This window comes from Pipistrellus hanaki (genome assembly GCF_964339955.1).
Source record: "Pipistrellus hanaki genome assembly, chromosome: 16".
Lineage (NCBI taxonomy): Eukaryota > Metazoa > Chordata > Mammalia > Chiroptera > Vespertilionidae > Pipistrellus > Pipistrellus hanaki.
Window position 1 is genome coordinate 15631059 of NC_140518.1, and position 21109 is coordinate 15652167.

At 37.3% G+C, this 21109-nt stretch overlaps 1 protein-coding gene across 3 annotated transcripts in view; it reads right to left on the minus strand.

Moving 5' to 3' along the window:
• The window catches only part of CEP112 (centrosomal protein 112), a 261521-nt gene that overhangs the window by 89584 nt on the left and 150828 nt on the right, over positions 1-21109 (minus strand). The window lies entirely within an intron of this gene.

Genomic DNA, 21109 nt, shown 5'->3' on the forward strand with positions numbered 1-21109 from the left:
ACAAGAAAAGCTGCATATTTTCATTCCCAAATAGTAAAATACATTTTCTCTATGTTATTAAAATTAGATGTACAATCTATGCATTGACATTGTTTTGTATTATAAATCTATAAAGCAATTTTAAAAGTACTTTTTGTATGTTTTCCACTTCCACTATAGTTGAAGAATTCAATTATTCACTCCAAATATATGTTGGAAGTACAATGTAAACTGCCATAATTTCCCCTACAAGAGACATATAGTTTACAGTTAAATATTAGGAAAAATTTCCTCAATTCACATTTTATTTATTTTTACTTAATACATTGGGCATAATTTTTCATTAAGTATATTTCTAATGCTGTCATACAAAAATTCCTTATCTGAGATTTCCAATTTTAGGCAACTACATTCTAGGTTGAATGGAAAAAATTAACAGTACTTTCTTACTTATTTAAAATATTATGAATAAGGCAAAATGTCTAATTTGTCAACATTGGATAACTTTGGGGAATGAGTGGAGTGTTAGCAATTATACTGAGAAAACACGCATGGCAATTGGTAACTATGGTCATTCCACATATGAATTATATCTCCAATATGCTATTAACAGAATAACATTAAGTGCCCCCATACCAGGTCAGGCCCCCAGTCCATGTAGCCAGGGACAGGCAGTGTACAAGAGATCTTTAGGTGGCAGGAAGAGTGATGAAAGCTCTCATCACCATCACCATCATTTGCATGTATTTTACATCATTTGCTATTTGTACTACCATCGTAATGCCCCACCTGCCCAGAAGTCAGAGTTCTAGCAACAATTGTGTGTATTACTTAGAAGCTGCCTTGAGGCCCTTGCCCATGCTATTGGGTGTAGAAAACCAGCCAACAAGCTGAAGGCAGTTGCCCTCAGAATCAAGTGATAACTGAAAGAAGAAGGAAGAATGAGGACTATTAATAGGAGAGAGCATGACAGTGCGGGGTACACTTACTGCCGGGAATCTTTTGTGTGGCACCTGTGTTCACATGATGCTGCCAAGTTGTCAGGAAGGGTTGTTGACGTCTTCAGCATTTTTGTTTAGAAGAGTAGAGGCATGTGTTAGAGAAACAACCTTCCAAATGTAGGGGTTGGCACATACATAGGGATTACATACGTAGTTATGTGGAAACTGAAATGTGGGATATTTTCTTCCTGAATAACATCTGATAAATGAGGCATTCCTTTTCTTCCTTTTATTTGTCTTGAAATTGTCTCTCTGAAATTCTCCTAAATAGTATTTTATTGAAAAAATAACCTGAATTAACCCATTCATGGGACTAGAGAATCTGATCAGAGAATCTCTCAGTCTTGTGCCTGTGAAAGCTGTTTCATTCCTTTTATCCCTTTGGTCATCCTATTTCATATATTTACTAGTTCTATGTTACCTTTATAATTTTTATCTGCATTATGGATACATTCAAATCATATCTGATACAAAAGCAGAAAAAAAGTTTGTTGTATTCAGTTTTCAGAGAGCTAAAGTGATACTATATTAGTTATACTATTTGGTGATTTATACAAATCAAGGCCCAAGAATTATTCTTGTTTTTTAAAAAAATATATTTTTATTGATTTCAGAGAAGAAAGGAGAGGAAGAGAAAGATAGAAACATCAATGATGAGGAAATCATTGATTGGCTGCCTCCTGCACATTGGACCAAGCCTGCAATCCAGGCATCTGCCCTTGACCAGAATTGAATGTGGGACCCTTCAGTCCACAGGCCGACACTCTATCCACTGAGCCAAAGTGGTTAGGGCCCAAGAATTATTCATTATGAAATCTTTTCAGTCTAATTGGAGCATTATAGTTGAAAAAACAAAAAAGATACAGTCATTCAGCTATCAATTCAACACATTTTTACTGGATGCCTATTATATGCCAGGCACTATTCTAGGCACAGAAGGAATAATAGTGAATGATAAATAAGTAAATTAACAATAAATAACAAGTGGAAAGTTATATGGAGGAAAAGGTAGGGTACAATGACAGAAAGTGATAAAGGATTTTAACATTTAGGCAGGGACCAGCTAGCTGGTCACTGGGAGATCTGAGATGAGGTAGGAGGGACCCAACAAAGGGCACAAGTAAAAAGGTCTCAGGGAGGAACAAGCTTGGCTTACTGTAAGTGGTAAGAAAGCCACATGCCAAATCTGTGTGGCTGAGGGGGTGAGAAATAGGAGATACATTGGAGAGGTGGTCAAGGCTACATCAAATAGCACAGTTAAGGAGTTTCCATTTGTTCTAAGAGCAATGAGGAGCCACTGGGGGGCTTTTGAATAGGGGAATATGTGTCTTGAAAAGACTTAGAGAGAGCAAGTGTCAAGGGACCAGGTAGGAGCTACTTTATCAGTCCAGTCAAGAGCTGATGGTGGTTTAGAGTAGGGTGGTGGTGGCAGTAGTGATGACAAGTGATCTGATGCAGGATGTATTTTGAAGATAGAACCAGCAGGATTCTATAGGAAGAATAGAAAGATTGAGGTTGAAAGAAAGAAACAAGTCTAAGATGATGCTGAGTCTTACTGGCAGACTTGCAGAAGACTGGGGGGAGAATGAAGAGTTGTGTTTCAGAAATGTTAAATGTGAGGTTCCTACTAGACTGTCAGGCCAGATGCCTGGGAAAGGGTTGGATACACAATTCTGAGCTCAGGGTAACTAAGACAAGAGATACAGACTGAAGGTCATGAGCATGTAGATGGCATTCAAAGCTGTGAAACTGGACAAGATCAGTAAGAGACTGAATAAAAAGCCATTAAGAAGTGCGAAGATAAGACGGGGCCAGTAAAGGAGGGGCAGTAGGAGCAGCTAGACAGTTAGGACAAACCCCTAGAGGGTGCGAAGTTCCTCCTAACCCATAAACTGACTAAAGTCTATCAAAGAGGGGGTGACCAGTGGTGTCAAAACCATTTGAGAGATCAAAATGAAGATCGTGGTGTCTTCCTGTTGAACAATATTGGACGTACAATCTGAGAAAGTATTAGCTAACCCCATGAAATTATTGATAATTAACCAGTTTAGATCTAAAATCACAGCACTTACATATGGTTTAACTTAACAGTAAACCTTTAAGCCACTGAGATTTTGAAGTCAATTTGTTACTACAGTGTAACACAACATTATTTGGCACGGTGATCAAAGAATTCTTTAAAATATTGCAGCATGTTTTTATGATTTTGGAAATAATGCAGTAGAGAGAATGATGATAGAAAGGATGGATAATTAAAAGAGAAAAGTCCTTCAGAAGGGGTGAGGAGTGCAAGGCACTAGTGAAGGCTTGGGGCAGAGGTGCGCATTTCCTTAAGTCAGGTATCCATGCACTCTAAAAGAAGGGAGGGGATATATTGATACAGATGCAAATGGAGAGTGGGATAATGAGATAGTTCTCTTCTGTCTCTTCAACTTTTCCAGTGAAAGAGAAGCCACCAACTAAGAGTGAGGAATGAAAAGGCAGTTGGAGGTTTGAGAAGAAAAAGAGGTATGACATTTTCCTTATGGGAAAATGAATGAACTACTTAGTGGTAAGGGCCCACTTAAGCATTCTGGCTTTAAGATTAGGTGAGACCAGTTAACATAAGTGTTTCTTTTGAACCATGTTCAATTGTTTAGATACAAGAGTAGAGTACAAGAGTATTTGGTTTAATCAGGGTTGGGTTTTGCCAGCAAGGAAAGTGGAGGAAAAGAAGGACAAGGACGTTGAGGGTAATTCGAGGGAGTAATTACATTGATAGACCATGAAATCTAACCTGGGAAATGAAGACATAAGTTGATAAAAAGTGGAGAATGGTAAGATTAATGGATTGGAAGTCCCTTTTGAGGGAAAAAAAAATCTCTTGGAGTGAGGATGCTACACTAAGTGAGTTAGAAAGATGAGGGCTGGGGAGAGGTAGAGAGAATGGAAGGCCCAAAACCAAGATTTTGTAGGTGGCACAGCTATTTCTAGGTCATAACCATGAGCAGGTGTCTGAGAGAAGAGTGATGAGCTCTTAAAATAAGCAAGAGGCTTCTGGGTTGTAGAGTTTCTCATCAATGGGTCAATGCACTTACTGCCATCTTTGCTATGAACAAGTATGATCTGGGGTAGGATATGCTTTGCTCAGTCTAATCAGCACAAGTTATAGCCATGAAAGTTAAGTCAAATCAATGAGATAGTATTTCCAGTAAAATTTAAATTTCATAAGAAACGCATTATTTAATCAAAGTTAAACATTTTTAACTTTCCTAACTTTATCAATGTCCTATTTAGAACTGAAAGCTAAATGAAATTTCTGCAATAACAAAATGCCTCATGTTTGGTCTGAAACTATAAATTGAAGTGGCATTTTACTACTAAAATAAAATGTACAAACCATTTTTGTTTTCTTTCCATTAATACATAATTTTTCATTGCTTTTTTCCAATTATAATCATACATATCAAAAGCACTTTTAAAAAAAATTGAAACACATCTTGTTTTCCAGGATATTTTCATGGAAAAATGGCTTTCTCACCCTGCAGATGATTCATGCATAGGAAAGGAATAGCCCTGCTCAACGCTCCGCTGTTCCCTAGGAGCCCGGAAAAAACTCCTTCATGTCTCTCCAGGCAACGGACAAGGACACCACGAGTCACCAGATTCAATTTACCACTGGAGGTTTTTATTGAACTACGAGAGGCCTAATGCATGACATTCCTCAGCCCAGCCTGCATCCTCTTGGAGAGTGGGCCTAAGCCGGCAGTCAGACATCCCCCAAGGGATCCTTAGCACTGCTGTGGAGGTGGGAGAGGCTCCAACCACTGCCACTGTGCTTGCCAGCCATGAGCCCCTTGTGGGAGCACAATGATCACCAAAGGGTAGCTCTTGCATTGAGCGCATCACAGTGACTGGTTGTTTGCCATTCAGTCAACTTACATATTAGCCTTTTATTATACAGGATAGGATTTTTGGTTCCTGCTATATATATGTTCTCGAGGAACTGATCAGATTAACATAAAATGTTACATTGGAACAACAGAACTTTAGTTTTATGAAGAAAAAAGGCAGCCTTCCAAGCAAGCATCCCTAATCTCCAAAGACAATGCAAGGCAACCTGGCAGTTCCCAAAGTCAAAGCGACTTTCAAGCACAGCTCTTTACACAGGCAGAGCTTTCTGCAGATGTCAATGCAAGGCTTAAAAGAGGACATGTCTTTTAAAGATAAATATACAAAACTTTAGAATTTATGCAGGGTAAACGCTTGTTTCTAACCTTAATATTTTTTTTAAAAAGAAAACATTGCTTTTCTAAAGCTATTATTAAATAAGAATTATTCATACACAATAAAAAATTGATAGTGAAAACTAAAGAACAAAGTAAAAATCCAGCATGTGAATTTCACACAATTAAACGACATGTGGGAGGGCATCCGCTCTGATGCCACAGAACCAGGTGAGTGGCAGGACAGCATAGCAGCAGGGTTACTCCTCGGTCATCCTATATGGAAACACCGGAAAAGGTCTAGTGTTTGTCCAGGGAACTGACCAGTAATTCTGTTCAAAAAGGCTTATGAAGAGGATTCCATTAAGTTGAGTGGATCTGAGATCCAAAGTGATCAAATAAGAGCAGAAATACCAAATATTCAAAGATGCCAATCAAGGCAGAAATATGAAAGGGAAGGAGGCTGGTGAATAAAAGTTGTGAGTAATGAGGAGCTAGGACCCCAAATGGGAGGCTAGTTGGGAATGAGGAATGTGGTAAGCTGCATGAACTGGTTCATAAAACCAATTATCTTGTCATGGTGACTACTGAGCCAACAGATGGCTGGATCAGCCAGTTAATGGCATTGGAATAAAACAATTGCTAGCAAAGGTTTGGAGAAAGCTACACTGGAATCAGAATCTTGGTTCTGCAACTTGTAGCTGTGCAACCCAAAACAAGTGGCTTAATCCTCTGAGCCCCAGTTTCTCCAGCTATTAAGGCAATAACAACTTCAGTGTTGTGAGATAACATATGTGAAAGCACCTGACACACAGTAGATGGCACAGTAAATACCTTCTTCCATTAGGTACACATTGTATATGCTATCAGTTGTTTTCACTTACATCAATTATTTTCAAGAATTTATTTGAGCCCTAGCCAGTTTGGCTCAGTGCATACAGCATCAGCCTGTGGACTGAAGGGTCCCAGGTTCGATTCCGGTCAAGGTCACATGATTTTCTTTCTATATCTTTGTCTAGTTTTAGCATCAGGATAATGCTAAGTTCATAAGATAAGTTGAGAAGTGTTTCTCTTCTACTATTTTAAAATATATATATTTTATTGATTTTTTACAGAGAGGAAGAGAGAGGGAATAGAGAGTTAGAAACATTGATGAAAGAGAATCATTGATCAGCTGCCTCTTGCACACCCCCTACTGGGATGTGCTTGTAACCAAGGTACATGCCCTTGACCAGAATCAAACCTGGGACCTTTCAGTCTACATGATGACGCTCTATCCACTGAGCCAAACCAGTTTCGGCTCTCCTCTTCTATTTTCTAAAAGAGTTTGTATTGAATTGGTATTACTTTTTCCCTAAATGTTTGATAACCATTTAGTCATCTGGTTTAAAATGTACTTGTTCATCCATCCATTCAATATTCCTAGGATAATTTCATAAATAAATTGTAGAAACAGTTGTTTATGATTATTCCAGAGAATGCAAGCATAGTTACTTGCATGAAGAGATTGCCAAATATTTGTGAAAGCAAAAAATTAAAGGTAACCTGATTTATCGTGTGTGGTTTTTTTTTTTTTTTTTTTTTGTTTTTTTTTTTAACCTCACTTAAAAATACTTTGTGTGTGAACAGAAAATAGAAGTGGCAATTTATAAATATGTAAATAATTTTGGATATAAAGTAAAATGAAAAACTATATTACAAATATAAAAGAGATTGTTATATATTAATAGTTAAATATAAATGTGAATATTCAACATATTGACAAATGCTCTTCATTTAATGAGATGGTTAATAAAACCACCTAAGTTATGAGAACAAAACCAAAATGTTGTCTAATTAAAAATATCACAAAACAGTGGCTAAAATACTTGATGTGAAGATATGTGAGGCTGAAATAACCAACAACCATTTAACCAAAATGGGTTCCTAAATAACTTTCTTCTCTCCTTTTAAGATCTTATCAAAACAAAAATCAGATTCCTTTCATGTTTATGTAAGTCCGTGCTCATGTGATTTTTTTTTAAAATCTAAGATTTCTCCAAGAATTGTCTATCAAAACTGTTTTTTCTAGCTTCTAAACAGTAAAAATTGAATTTATAACATTGGACATTTTAACTTGGTTCTATCCTAAGGTCCTACAAAGTATTTAAAAAACAAACATAATTCTTCACCTCTGTATTTTTTTTTTTATTCAAATGCTGTCTAATTCATTGGCCATAGAAGACACATTTTAAAAAGATGGTACAGAGCAGGTAAAAGCCATGCCAAAACATCACTCTGATTGGGAAAATTTATAGTATTTTATTTTCAGCTTATAATTTAAGAAATGAAAATTTTACAGATCCTGCAAAATGTGGTCCTCTTACCATGGGTGACCTCTTTATCTATAATAAGCTGAGCTGATACTATTTGGGGATACTTTATTCTCAGTTACATTTTATAAAATATAAACTAATTTATAATTTAGAACTCTATGTTAAATATATTTTATCTTTTATATTCTGATCAATAATGATAACTTTTCTTCTTTGTATCTTCCATATTTCACACATTCCTTAGCTCATATTATAGATACTCAATAAATGCTTGACTTGAATATGAAGTTCAACTGAATTAAACTGGTAATGTAGCAATTTGCCAAGTAAACTAAAATTGTAGCCAATGAAAGAAGTAATTTCACAACTAGTTGTTCTTGATTAAGAGTTATTCTAAACTTATACTCTTACTTTGCATAACTCAGATTGACAGCCATTCATCTATTATGAAAAGATCTCTTAAGCATTTTTTTAAAACAGCAAAGCCTTTACTGCAGAACAAAAGCTACATATTTTAAGACAATGTCAAAATCTTAAATTATGTTTAGCTTTTAGAAACATACAATTAACAAGAAACAGACTAAGCAGGGCATTAATCTTTTTCCCTCCTTACTATTGTACTTCACTATTATTCTTTCTTAGTATTCAGTTCTGGTGGATAAAATTATCATCAGAAGCAAAACCTGAAGTAGAATTTCTCTAAGGAAGTATAACAAATAAGGCAAATTCTTGTGAATCTCAATTTTGTTAACTTTTTTCTCAAGGTTAATATTGTGAGACTATCTTATAACAAGGTTATTTTGGGACATCCCTGCTTGATCCCCTTTAGATGGTTAAGACCAAAGATTTCTACTCCAGAGAAAATACTTATAATAAGGTTTTGGTTATTTAACATAGTAATATTCGAATAGCAGAGGTTCAATTTTTGTTAAAGTAAATACTATCTGATCATTAATTTGTTTGATCTCAAAATAATTTCACAAGCCTTATAACAGTTGGTGAGTTCTTAAGGAATTCTGGAGACCAGTCTGACTTCTAATACATTACATCCTACTTTGTCATTCTATTTTTTAGAAGGTTAAAGTCAAAATAATTCCTACTACACCTCCATTCTAAGGAAGTACCCTATAAAAATGCTATGTTTCATGACAATGTTGTTGAAGATGTTAATAACCACATAACATTCTGGTTTCTTCGTGAGAACCCCTTGTAAATTTTTCTCTGAAAGTTTCAACTCCAGGAATCTGAGCTAATGAATTTAAAAATTTTATTTTTTAATAAAATAAAACCATGTTCTAACTGCGATGCTCTCTTTTCATTTCCACCTGGAAATACAGAATCAACAATAAGCAGCAGACAGACCCGTACAGCATGCATTGCTTTGTCACAAACCTTTCTCTAGTTTTATCCTATTGTTTTCTTCCCCCCACACCCCCATTTCATTCATCACTCTAAAACAACTTTAAAAAGTTACCTTTAACTTCCAATATACATATTCTCCCCTAGAGATATAAAAAATAAAAATGAAAAAAATAATACCTTGAAGCCAGACAATGCCAAAACTTCAAAGGAACTGTAATGATGATGATGATGATGATAATAAAATAATTTTGTAGGAAATATTCACCAATGGATGGTAAAATTAGTGGCTGAAAGTATGAGGAAAAACATGATATCTGCTTAGTCTCAAAATATTTCCTTCAGATAGTTTACATATTTCAAAGAGAAAAAATAACATTACAGCAGAGAAATCTGGTAGCTATCACTTTAACCAAGAGATCAGTGTTGATGTCACCAGTAATAAGGTATTTCAATATCATGTATTGTACACCATGATATAAAGGCACTTGAGAAAGACACAAGATCACTTCTGGAGTATTATTGCAAAAAATGCATAACCTCAATCTAATTAAGAAAAAACATTAGACAAAGTGAGAAACATTCTACAAAACAGAACTGTTTTGAGTAGTATTATTCAAAAGTGTCAAGGTCATAAAAGATAAGGAAAGACTGATGAACTATCACAGATTGAAGGAGACTAAAAAGATATGACAACTAGCAGAAAACCAGTTTGGCTCAATGGATAGAGCATCAGCTTGGGGACTGCAGGTCCCGGGTTCGATTCCGGTCAAGGGCATGTACCTTGGTTGTGGGCATATCCCCAGTAGGGGGTGTGTAGGAGGCAGCTGATTAATGACTTTCTCTCATCGATGTTTCTAACTATCTCTCTCCCTTCATCTCTGTACAAAATCAATGAAATATATTAAAAAAAAAAAAAAGATATGACAACTAAATGCAAAATAAGATCCTGGATTGGATCCTAGAACAACAACAACAAAAAAAGATTAGTTGAAAAACTGGTGGAATTTAAATAAGGTCTGTAGGTAACTACAAAGCATCTTACCAATGCTGATTTTCATTGTACAATGATTGTACTATGGATCAATAAGATGCTGGTATGGATGAAAGCTCAGGGAAAGATGTATGGAAATTCTCTGCATTATTTTTGAAACTTTTCAGTATGTGTAAACACAAAGTTTAAAAATAAAACATTTTAAAATGTTATCTGTATTTTTTGTAAGTAGGGTTTTTATAATTACTGTTTGACATTCTCCCAATTCATCCTAAGCTCTTCGTTTCCCATTTTATCCCCTTGGACCGACTGAGAAAATTCTTCATATCTGGTGCCAAGTCAAACATTGTACTTCAAGGATCACCTCCTCCATAAAACAGCCTCTGGTTTCTACAAACCTCCTCAGATTTCCAGCACTGGACCCTACTCTAGGATTTTATTATGCATAGTTATATAGTTTTAAAAGTTCCTTTATGCTTGTATTTCTCATTATCACCACAATAATAAAAGCTTCCAGAAGGCAGGAACAAAGTCACATTCCATTTTGTGACCAGCACTGAGTTAAGTATAGAGTAAATGCTTATTGCATCTATGTTGACTCATTCACCCACAAATTATTAAGGAAACTAGACTTGGAAGTTCTCATCCCCCATTTATTCCTCCTTCGTGTTATTAGACAACAAATGGACCATTAGTTATGATTTAGTTATGACAATTCTAGTAATTTATTATTCTTAGGAAGTCTCTAAAATATATGATACAGCCTTTAATTGAATAAAGTCATCTGGGTTGAATAAACACATTAGAATTATAATAATTAATAAGACATAGGCCTAAATTATAAATCTTTAAAAGCCCTTTTAAAATCTGTTAAAATTCATCATTTGATAATAATATGAAATGTATAATAAAGCAACTGTCACAAGTAAGAGTCAAAGATTTTGATGTTTCATGAGCTATTTTCCGTGACCCAGGGTTGCCTCCTTAGAGTGCTCTGGGATGTCCAGTGATCTGTTAGACTCACGCAGTGGGAACAAATGTCCATTTTCTTTGCCAAGAAGATACCATAGATGAATATGAAAAACAGTTTTGTTAGCCAGAATTCACATCTGCACACACTTAATAATCTAGCTTCTCTTTTTTTTCAATAATAATTTGTAATATATTCTAAAAATTACCAAAAAAATTAGTACTCAACACCTGGGTGCTTAACTGGTGTTTTAGCCATAGTTGCAATAATAGAGCCTATACAATTTTTAAAATTGAATAGCATACTCTAAATTGTGGATATATGTATATGTATACATATTAGTAAAATCTGGGGGCATATATCTCAGGTTTTTAAAACACACAGAGAAAGAGAGAACTTCCAAGTCTAGTTTCCTTAATAATTATGAATCAGAATAGAAAGTTCAAAATATATTATAAAGATGTAATGAATCAAAGGAAATAAAATATTTTAGGAGGAATATAATTTAAAACATGGGAGTTAAAGGTATTTTTTTCTATATAATATAAGCATTCCAATACTTTTTAATAAAAACCTCTCAACTATCAAAATATTATTTATTTTAAAAAGGTCATTCATTCACTGCCAATGACATCACAAATAATAGTTTAATTTTTTTTTTTTTACCGAGTTTTTAATATGTGTGTAGGAGAAATACAGGATAGAGCAAAAGTAGGATGAGAGTTGTGAGTACATAAAACATAGACTTAATTCTTGGATTGTTATTTATTAACTAGAGGCCTGATGCACAAAGATTCGTGCAAGAATGGGCCTTCCTTCCCCTGGCTGCCGGCAGTGCCTTTGCCCTGACCAGAGCGGCCTTTCCACTCTGGCCGGGAGCTGCCTTTCTGCCTTCCCACACTGCCCAGAGGCCCAGAGCAGCTGGGGTGGTGAGGAACACCTGCATCCCGCCCCCACCCCTCAAGCCACTCCTTGCCTGTGTATGTAAATTAACCCATCTTTGTTGGGTCAATTTGCATACTCACTCCTGATTGGCTGGTGGGTGTTGTGAAGGTACGTTCAATTAGCATGTTTCTCTTTTATTAGGTAGATTATTGTATTTTCCATACAGACAATTGCACACCTGCTTTTGTATATTTTTGGCCTGATCTCAATACTGTTATAATTGCAAAAATTTTGCAATATTTAAGTACTAGAGGCTCTCAATTCAATGCAATATTTAGAATATATGCATAAGCTATATTATTTTAAAATAGGGGTGTCAAACTCAATCAGAGAAGGGGCCAAAATCTAAAATCCAGCCTAAATTGCGGGCCGAATGGTTTACTGAACAGTCATAAACTGACAATGTCATAAACTGACAGCGGAGTGCAGTGATGACAGCGCGGTGCGGGCCACATTGCAAGGCCTGGCGGGCTGGATTTGGCCCGCGGGCCTTGTGTTTGACACATGTGTTTTAAAACATTTAAAATCATTTTGATTTTTAAAAAGAATAATATGGAGTCAAGAATAAGAACAATGTATCTTAAAAAGAGGCATTTAAAAACATCTATCACTTTGCTATTATATATTTCTGTATATTATTATTTTTTAAAATAATTTATATGTCATGAGACACATAAACTAAACATAAAAATTATGAATCTTTGCATTTTGAAATATACTGTTAAAAGAATAAAGTTAAACCACTGACTGAAAGTATCTGCAAATTAGCTATATTTTAAAGGACTTATATCTAGAATATATAAAGAAACATCAAAATTCAATAACAATAAACAACTAAATATAAAATTGGAAAACATTTAAATAGACACTATGCCAATGAAGATATTCAGATGGCAAATACATATATGAAAAGATGCTCCACATTCTTAGTTATTAGGGAAATGCACATGCAATTAAATACAATCTCTCAGGATGGCTACAATAACACTAATACTCGACAATATAAAGTGCTAATGAGGATGCAGAGCACCTGGGGCTCATACATTGCTGATGGGAACGTAAAACGATACAGCCACTTTGGGAAAGGTTTGGCAATTTCTTTTTTTTTCTTTTTTTTTTAAATATATTTTATTGATTTTACACAGAGAGGAATTGAGAGGGATAGAGAGTTAGAAACGTCGATGAGAGAGAAACACGGACCAGCTGCCTCTTGCACACCCCCCACTGGGGATGTGCCCGCAACCAAGGTACATGCCCTTGACCGGAATCGAACCCGGGACCTTTCAGTCCGCAGGCCGACGCTCTATCCACTGAGCCAAACCGGTCCCGGGGGCAATTTCTAATAAATGTAAAAATATATTGAGCATATAATTCAGCAACCCCACTCTTCACTATTTACCCAAGTGAAATAAAAACATTTATGTTCACACCAAACCTTTATGTGAATGTTTAACCACCCAAATATTTCCAGCTGGAGAATGGATAAATTTTGGTACATACATGCCATGAAATATTATTAGCAATAAAAAAGAATGGACTACTCATGCCCACAACAATAGATGAATTTAAATGCACGATGCTGAGGGAAAGAAAACAGACTCAAAAGGTCATATACTGAATGATTCATTTCGTATATTCCAGAAAAGGCAAATCTACAGTCACAGAAACTGGATGAGTGGCCACTGCGAGTTGGAGCCAGGGGGTTAAATGCGGCTGACAACAGCGGGGTGGAGGCATATTTGTGGTGATGAACACTTCTTGATCTTGATTGTGGTGACAGTTTGTCAACATTTACAGAATTACACATAATCTATATGCAAATTATATCTGGATAAAAGTGTTTAAAAAGAGAGGAATGAATGAAGAGTCAGAGTGTACAGGAAAGAGCATGATTTCTTCTGACAGGGACAGGGAACGGTTTTGAGTGAGGATGATGAGCTCACATGTCTTCCAGGCAGAGAGAAAACATGTGAAGCCCTAAAGGGAGTGTTTACAGCCTGTACGAGGAAAAGGAGCACCCGGAGTGGGCACAGCACACTCTACCTGTGGGATGGGGGACAGTTAATACAGGCAGAAGATACACTTCATACTCATTATGATGGTTGTTATACAAACAAAACACACTGAAACGACTGTTGGTGATGATGAGGAGAAATTGGAACCCTGGTGCACTGATGGTGGGAATGTAAATGGTACAGTGGCATGGAAAACAGTAGGGTAAGTTCCTCAAAAACGTAAAAATAGAATTACCATGTGATCCAGCAATTTCACCTCTGGGTATAAATCAGGAATCCAAACAGGTATTTGTATACCCATGTTCATATCTGCTTTACTCAAAATAGTCGAAAGCAGAGAGCAACCCAATGTCCATTGAGGGAATGCATGGATAAACAGTCTTATATACACACAATGAATTGTTATTCAGCCTTTTTAAAAAGGAAATGCTGACATGTGCTACCATATGGATGAACCTTGAAGACATTATGCTAAGTGAAATAATAGTCACAGAAAGACGAACATTGTTTGAGCCCACTCATATGAGGTGCCTAGAGTAGTCAAATACATAGTGATAGAAAGGAGAATGGTTGCCAGGGGCTGGGAGGAGGAGGAAAAAGGGAGTTGGTGTTAATGGGTACAGCTTAGGTTTCACAAGATGAAAGAAGTTCTGGAGATGGAGGGTGGTGGTGGTTGCACAACAATTTAAATGTACTTAATGCCATGAAGCTGTAAACTAAAATATTAAGGTAATTAAAATAAGTAAGGAGAAAAAAGGAAAGGTAGAAGAGGAGAAATGGGATTGTGCAAAATGCTTGGCCAGAAAGCTAGAGAGCTGGGCAACCTCACTTTGTTGTCAGCAATAGCACTTTGTAAGTTTCTAAGCAAAGGAGGGCGATGCCATTAGCTTACAATCTACTTTGTCCAGAAAGCTGTGCCTGATTCTACCGCTCCCCACATACTTCAGACACCGTCCCGGGTGTTTCCCAGGGCATGAGGTCCAGATGGAGACAATGACTCTAATTTCAGCTCAATGCAATCAGTTTCGTCTGTTCCATTATGCCTGACCATCCACATAAACCTCTTTGAGGGTAGAGGCTGTGTTCACATTGTCAGTGCTGACTCCAGCCCAGCAATGAGATTACATTTTTAGAAAGATCCCTGTCTCAGGAGCACAGAGGGGTCTCAGTCTTACCTTCTCTCTGAGGCCAGATGGTCCTGTGTCCCTCAGGGGTCTCAGACTACCAGCCTGCCATGTTTCGATGTCATGACTATTTTCTCCTCTTGTTCTCATCAGACCTGGGGGTTGGCATTCCGTGTAAGAGAAGTAGTCTAAAGTCAGCGGGGTCCACATGCCCGCTGGCCTCCATGAAGGTGGCAGAAGCAAGGATGAGAGCCCCTGAGCTGGCTTCTCTGGGATGCTGGTGAGGGCTCAGCCTCCCTGCCCTGATAGGAAGTGCCTAGGGCCAGGGGGGTATGGTATTTGAGGCCCCTCCCAACCTCAAGTACGGGTGAGCAGGGGCAAATGACATCACAATCACGCTCCTCAGTGTCTGTGTCAGCCAATGCACATCCCTTTGTCTGCATCTCTGATCTTCCAAGGACAGAAAAGGAGAGACAGGTTGAAGATGCTCTAAGACTCAGGGCCAGGACAACAATATAACTAGATAGTGACTTTTGTACTTTCCTGTTTAGTTTACAAAGTGGTTAAAATTTAGAACATTTAGGAGAGACTGAACAATACAGTGTAAAAGTCCCATATAATTGCATCCCACATAGAAATGAAGTATCAGATTTTCATATCTTCCCGAGTCTGAGCTTCTCCGTGGCTTACTTTTTCGGATGTCAAATCCCATCCGAAAGCCAAGTTGGCTCCAACTTTAAAATATATCCAGAACCTGACCACCTCCACTGGTGCCATTCTGGTCGACGCCACCGGCATCTCTCCCTGGGATCCCTGCAACGCCCTTCCCGGGCTTCCTCCATTGTTCTCACACAACTAGAACGATCTCAGCTTAAGTCAGACCCTACCACTCCTTGGTATAAAACTTGATGCACACCTAAACTTTTCCAAGTTGTCATTTGTGCATGTTTTCCCTATTGTCAATTAATTTATTTTTATGTTCAGAGGTATCATTATAGTCCATTATATCAAGCTGTGGCGTATACACCCAGAGGAAAAGGACATTTGAAGTTTTGTGGGGAATATTGTAAAGCTATACTGGATGTTGCTTGTCAATCAATTTTTATAAATCTAAACTCTTTGAGGACAACATTTAATTTAAAATGTTAAGGATCCAAATTTTATATTGTTAGCAAAGGGGAAAGATGAAAGTAAAAAGAACAGAATTGAGATTAAAAATCTATTTTAAGCCAAAATGACAATGTCTTCATATTAATCCTTTAATTATAAATTTCAAAGGTTTAAGCTTCCATTTGAAAAAGATGCTGAGTTGTTGCTCAAACCTTCCAACGACTTCAGCTGGCAGAGCCCCAGGACAGCCCTCCGATGCCATTCAAATTACAGACTGGGAACCCAAACCGGTAAATGCTGTCAGTTTCATAAGAGCTTTTTACTTAGTAAAGCACAGGATAGACAATTTTCATATATTCATGTTTTTAAATATCAAATCGTGAGGCTCAACACGATTTGATATTTAAAAGGTTTGATAATAAAGAACTCGCAAAGGATTACACTAAATGCAAACTAATTTTTGTGTGTATCATAAAATAAAATGATAAAATTAAAAGACAAATACCAAAAAATATTTGCCACAAAGGTAAGACTTTTATTTTAAATACAAAATGAGTTTATAGAAAGGTGATGAGGAAAACATTAGGACACCAACAGAAGAGAAACTGACCAAGAATGGGAACTGGCAACTTCAGAAAATGAAATGTGAATAACGTATCTCTTATAAATGTTCAATCTTACTCTTAAAAATAAAGTAATATCTCAATCAAGTATGCTACATTAATAAAATGGAATGTCATGAAACAATGAAAACTATATTTTCAAAGAATTTCAAATGACATTGGAATATTCTTTGCATAACTTTTAAAAAAGTAAAAATACAACAGTTTAGTTATTATGATCTCGGTTAACACAGCTATTTTACATTCATGTCAAATAATTACTACCCATTTTCTTTGGGAGATGGTAGTAACCAAAGACTTTTGCAGTCTTCTCTTCCATGTTTTCTAAAATATCTTCTATTTCAAGAAAATTTATTTTTAAAATAGCTGAATAGATTTCTTACACAATAAATACCAATGTTTTCATCAGTCTACTGAAAACTACCCACTTAGTACCATCACTTAGTATTCTTCTTTAATTTTTCAAAGATTCATATTTTATGGATCTTGTTTTGATTTGGTTGGAAACGATTTGAAAAGACTAGAAAAGCAGCGTTAGTGATGCAAATGTCAATCATTTATTCTCTGAGATTCCCTATTTCAAGAATTTCTACCTTGGGGAGGTATTTCATGTTTCTCTTACCTTGGAGCTACTAAACATATCTCTTAGGGCTAAATCACCACTGGCAGAAGCTACAGAGGACCTGGGCTGCTTGTATGACTTCTGTTCCCTATTCAACTCAAGAGCACTCTGTCCTTGCAGGCTTACACTACCAGACTACCTTGTGCCACGCTTTCTAGACACCAGCAGGTCAGAAATGAATGAGACAGACAAGGTCCTGCTAATGCAGCTTATGTTCCAATGGGATAAATAGAAAATAAATGTGAAAAAATTAAAAGATTACTTCAGATAGTGAGATGATCCTTGAAGACAATGGGGAAAGGTAAGATCGTAAAAGTAGGCAAGACTTGAGATACAGAGGTCAGGGAAGAACACTCTGAGGAGTAAAGTCTGATGAGGAGGAAGGTGGGCGGCCATGGAAAATCATGGAGAAGAACATTCTAGGCAGAGAGGTGGCAGGTGCAAAGACCTGGAGCAGTGGGTCCAGAAACAAACCAATGTCTTCTGGGGCTGGATCCTTGTAGCCAAGGGGAGAGGGTCAACCTGAGCTGGTAATTTCATTCACAACCTCATTTCAGATCAATTATCCATGGTTCTTTGCATCATTAAGCTCTTCCTTTCCATCAGTTCTTTCTCCTGTATTTCAAGACATTTTCAGCCTAAAATGATATTCTCCTTCACTCCTACTGCTCTTTGGGACTCCACCTCCCTTTTAATATCAGATTTTCCAAGAAAACAATAGAGTATTCATGAATCCCCACCTCCTCCCTACTCTCTCACTTATCTTTTGCAACCGTGTTTCTGTCCACACTATCATTTTCAGTGCTTTGTCCAAGATCATCAATGACTTCTCAGTTTCAAATCCTGTGACCTTTCCTCCACCCGTATCCCTCCTGATTTTCTGTCACATTCTTGACAATACTCCTTTCTAAATATTCTCTTCCTTTATTTCCATGAAAACACATTCTTCTCATATTCCTCTTACCTTGATGACCCTTCCTTGACTATTTCCTCCCAGACTCTTAACTGAAGCTCTTTTTTCACCACTGTTTTCTATTTCCCCTCCTGAACAGGCCCCTCTTTATAGGTGACTCCTACAGACAGGGTTTCCTGGTCCTGCCTTCTCCTATGATTCCCCACAAATGTTCCTTCAATAGCAAATGAACCTCACAGTTTGGTGTAGAGAGAGCACTTCCAGCTCAACAGGTCCATGACTGAACTCATCTTTTCTTCCTGAAACCACGAAGTTCTCCTACATTCCCAGTTGATTAAGGGTTGATTTATACTTACCCATTCTAATCAATGCCATCTCTGAGATGCTTCTCAGCATGTCTCCTCATCCTCACTGCTGTATGCTCACTACCTTCGTACATTTCTAATGGGTCCTCAGGGACCTCTAGCCTGAATTAATTCGGTCCCCACCAACTACTTTCCTGCTGTGGCAGCTTGCCAATCCTGACTGATTTTCCTAATAGTCACTTGGCTATTGACACTTCATTTCCTCAAAATCTTCAGTAGCTTCACACTGTTTCCACAGTGAAGCCACAGGCTTATCAGAGCTCTGGAGACTTGCAATGATTCCTAGTTGTCCCTTAGCTGATGACAACCACTCTGCTCGACTGACCTCTATGACATGTGCACGTTCTGTTTGCTCCTATTGTTGTTGTTTCATTGGCTTAGAATGCCATCTTGCATATCTACTTATGTTTAGTTCAAGTGACATCTCTTCTAGTTAATCTTCCCTGATTGCCCTGACAGAAAAGAATTCTCCCCCAATCCATACTCTACCTCCCGTTGCAATTGTGTATGTATGTGTCTTGCAGTCGCTGCTTTTAGAATCTACTTGAAGGCAGTGCCACTTTTTCCTTTTTTCTGTGTGTCCCCACGGGGCTTGGGATAATGCCTTTCTCACATATAAGTTATCTTCCATAAATATTTGCCCAATTGAATTACCCAGGGTTTCTAATACTATGCTTTTGTTATCAATTAGAAATACATATAAACCTATATTTGAAAAATGTTATCGATTAAAAAAGCATTTAAAATGTGGATATACAATACAGAAAAATCAAGGCCTAAATTGTATGTTTTTTAAAGTATATATTTTAATTGATTTCAGAGAGGAGGGATGAAGGAGAGAGAGAAACATCAACGATGATAGAGAATCATTCATTGATTGGCTGCCTCCTGCATGCCCTACAGTGGGGATCAAGTCCAAAACCAGGGCATGTGCTTTGACTGGGAATCAAGCCGTGATCTCCTGGTCCATATGCCGATGCTCAACCACTGAGCCCCACCAGCAGGGCTAATTCTATGTTTTATGAGTCTGACTTTGGTATGTCCAAATTTCTTAAATTGAGCTGCACTGGTATCTGTGCCACTCAAGACCATTTACTTAGAATTATTTTGAACTGATATCAGATATGATTGAAGTCAAGGAGAGGTGTGTGTAAGAATTACCAGAAAGGTCCCGGCACTCTTGCACTCTCCATTACCCTCTTTTATTTGCTATTGTCCGAGGACTAAAGCTATTCCATATAAGGAAATATTCCTTCTTCCTGAAACTGTATATTTTAGCATCAAAATACTATCATTTTGTACTGCTTTGATGGAATTATCACTAACATCCTCACTCACATAAATAAAAGGCATCTCAACTGGAACACATTCCAAATGGCCCAACCTGTCGTTCTTGCAGTCTTCCTCTCGTCAGCGAATGGGTCACTCCTATGTCCACTGGCTCTAGCCAGTCACCTTGGAAACTTTCTTAACTGCTCTCTCTTTCCACCTCCCCTTCCCTACATCTAAAAACCAAATCAAGAAATCTGCCAGAGTACCTTCAGAACATTACCCAAATCTGATCAGTTTTTTTAAAAAATATATATTTTTTATTGATTTTTTACAGAGAGGAAGGGAGAGGGATAGAGAGCTAGAAACATCAATCAGCTGCCTCCTGCACATCCCCTACTGGGGATGTGCCTGCAACCAAGGTACATGCCCTTGACCGGAATCGAACCTGGGACTTTTCAGTCCGCAGCCCGACGCTCTATCCACTGAGCCAAACCGGTTTTGGCTCTGATCAGTTTTTACCACCTTCACTGCTACTGCCTGAGGCCTAAGCCTCTATCATCTCTTGTCTAAATTCTTGCAATAGCTTTTAAACTAGTCTCCCTACTTCCTTCTTTGCCCTCAATTCAGTCTATTCTCAGCATTAGTAGGCAGAGAGATCCTTTCAAAGGTGAATCAAATGTCACACCTCTGCTCAAAACCTGTCTAGCCTCCTCTACTCAAGGAGAGTCAAGGCAAGGGCCTTTCAAAGGCCGAGACACACCTACAGGACCTTGTCCACCTCTGAGGTTTTTTCCTTAACCTCATCTCCTCCTCCACCCTTTTCCACCTCCACTTTATCCTCCTCCCCCATCATCATTTCCAGCCATATTGGCCTCTTTGCTGTTACTCCAGGAAGCCAGGCTCCCTCCCCTCTCTTTAGAGACATTTTCCTATATATTTCTTGGCTCAGAGCTATGCTGCCAAGGGCAAAGCTGGCTGAAATCTGACTCTCAGATAAAATTAGCTACTACAAAGTAAGCAACTTGGGTTCTCGCTCCATGTAACATCAATGGAGTAGTGCCTACCATGGTGTTGTATATGCTATGAAGATTTAAATTATTTAGACAAAGAAAAGGGGAAAATTAAACAGAATTAGAAGATTCTTCAACTACACTTTTCAATTCTTTATCCCAAGGTATATATTGGTCTTAAGAAACTCAAGGGACGATTTATATTTGTTATGCTTTGAACAATTCACAATTACTAATCAATTAAAAGATTTACACTTTTCCAAAACATCAAAAGAAAGAATATTTGA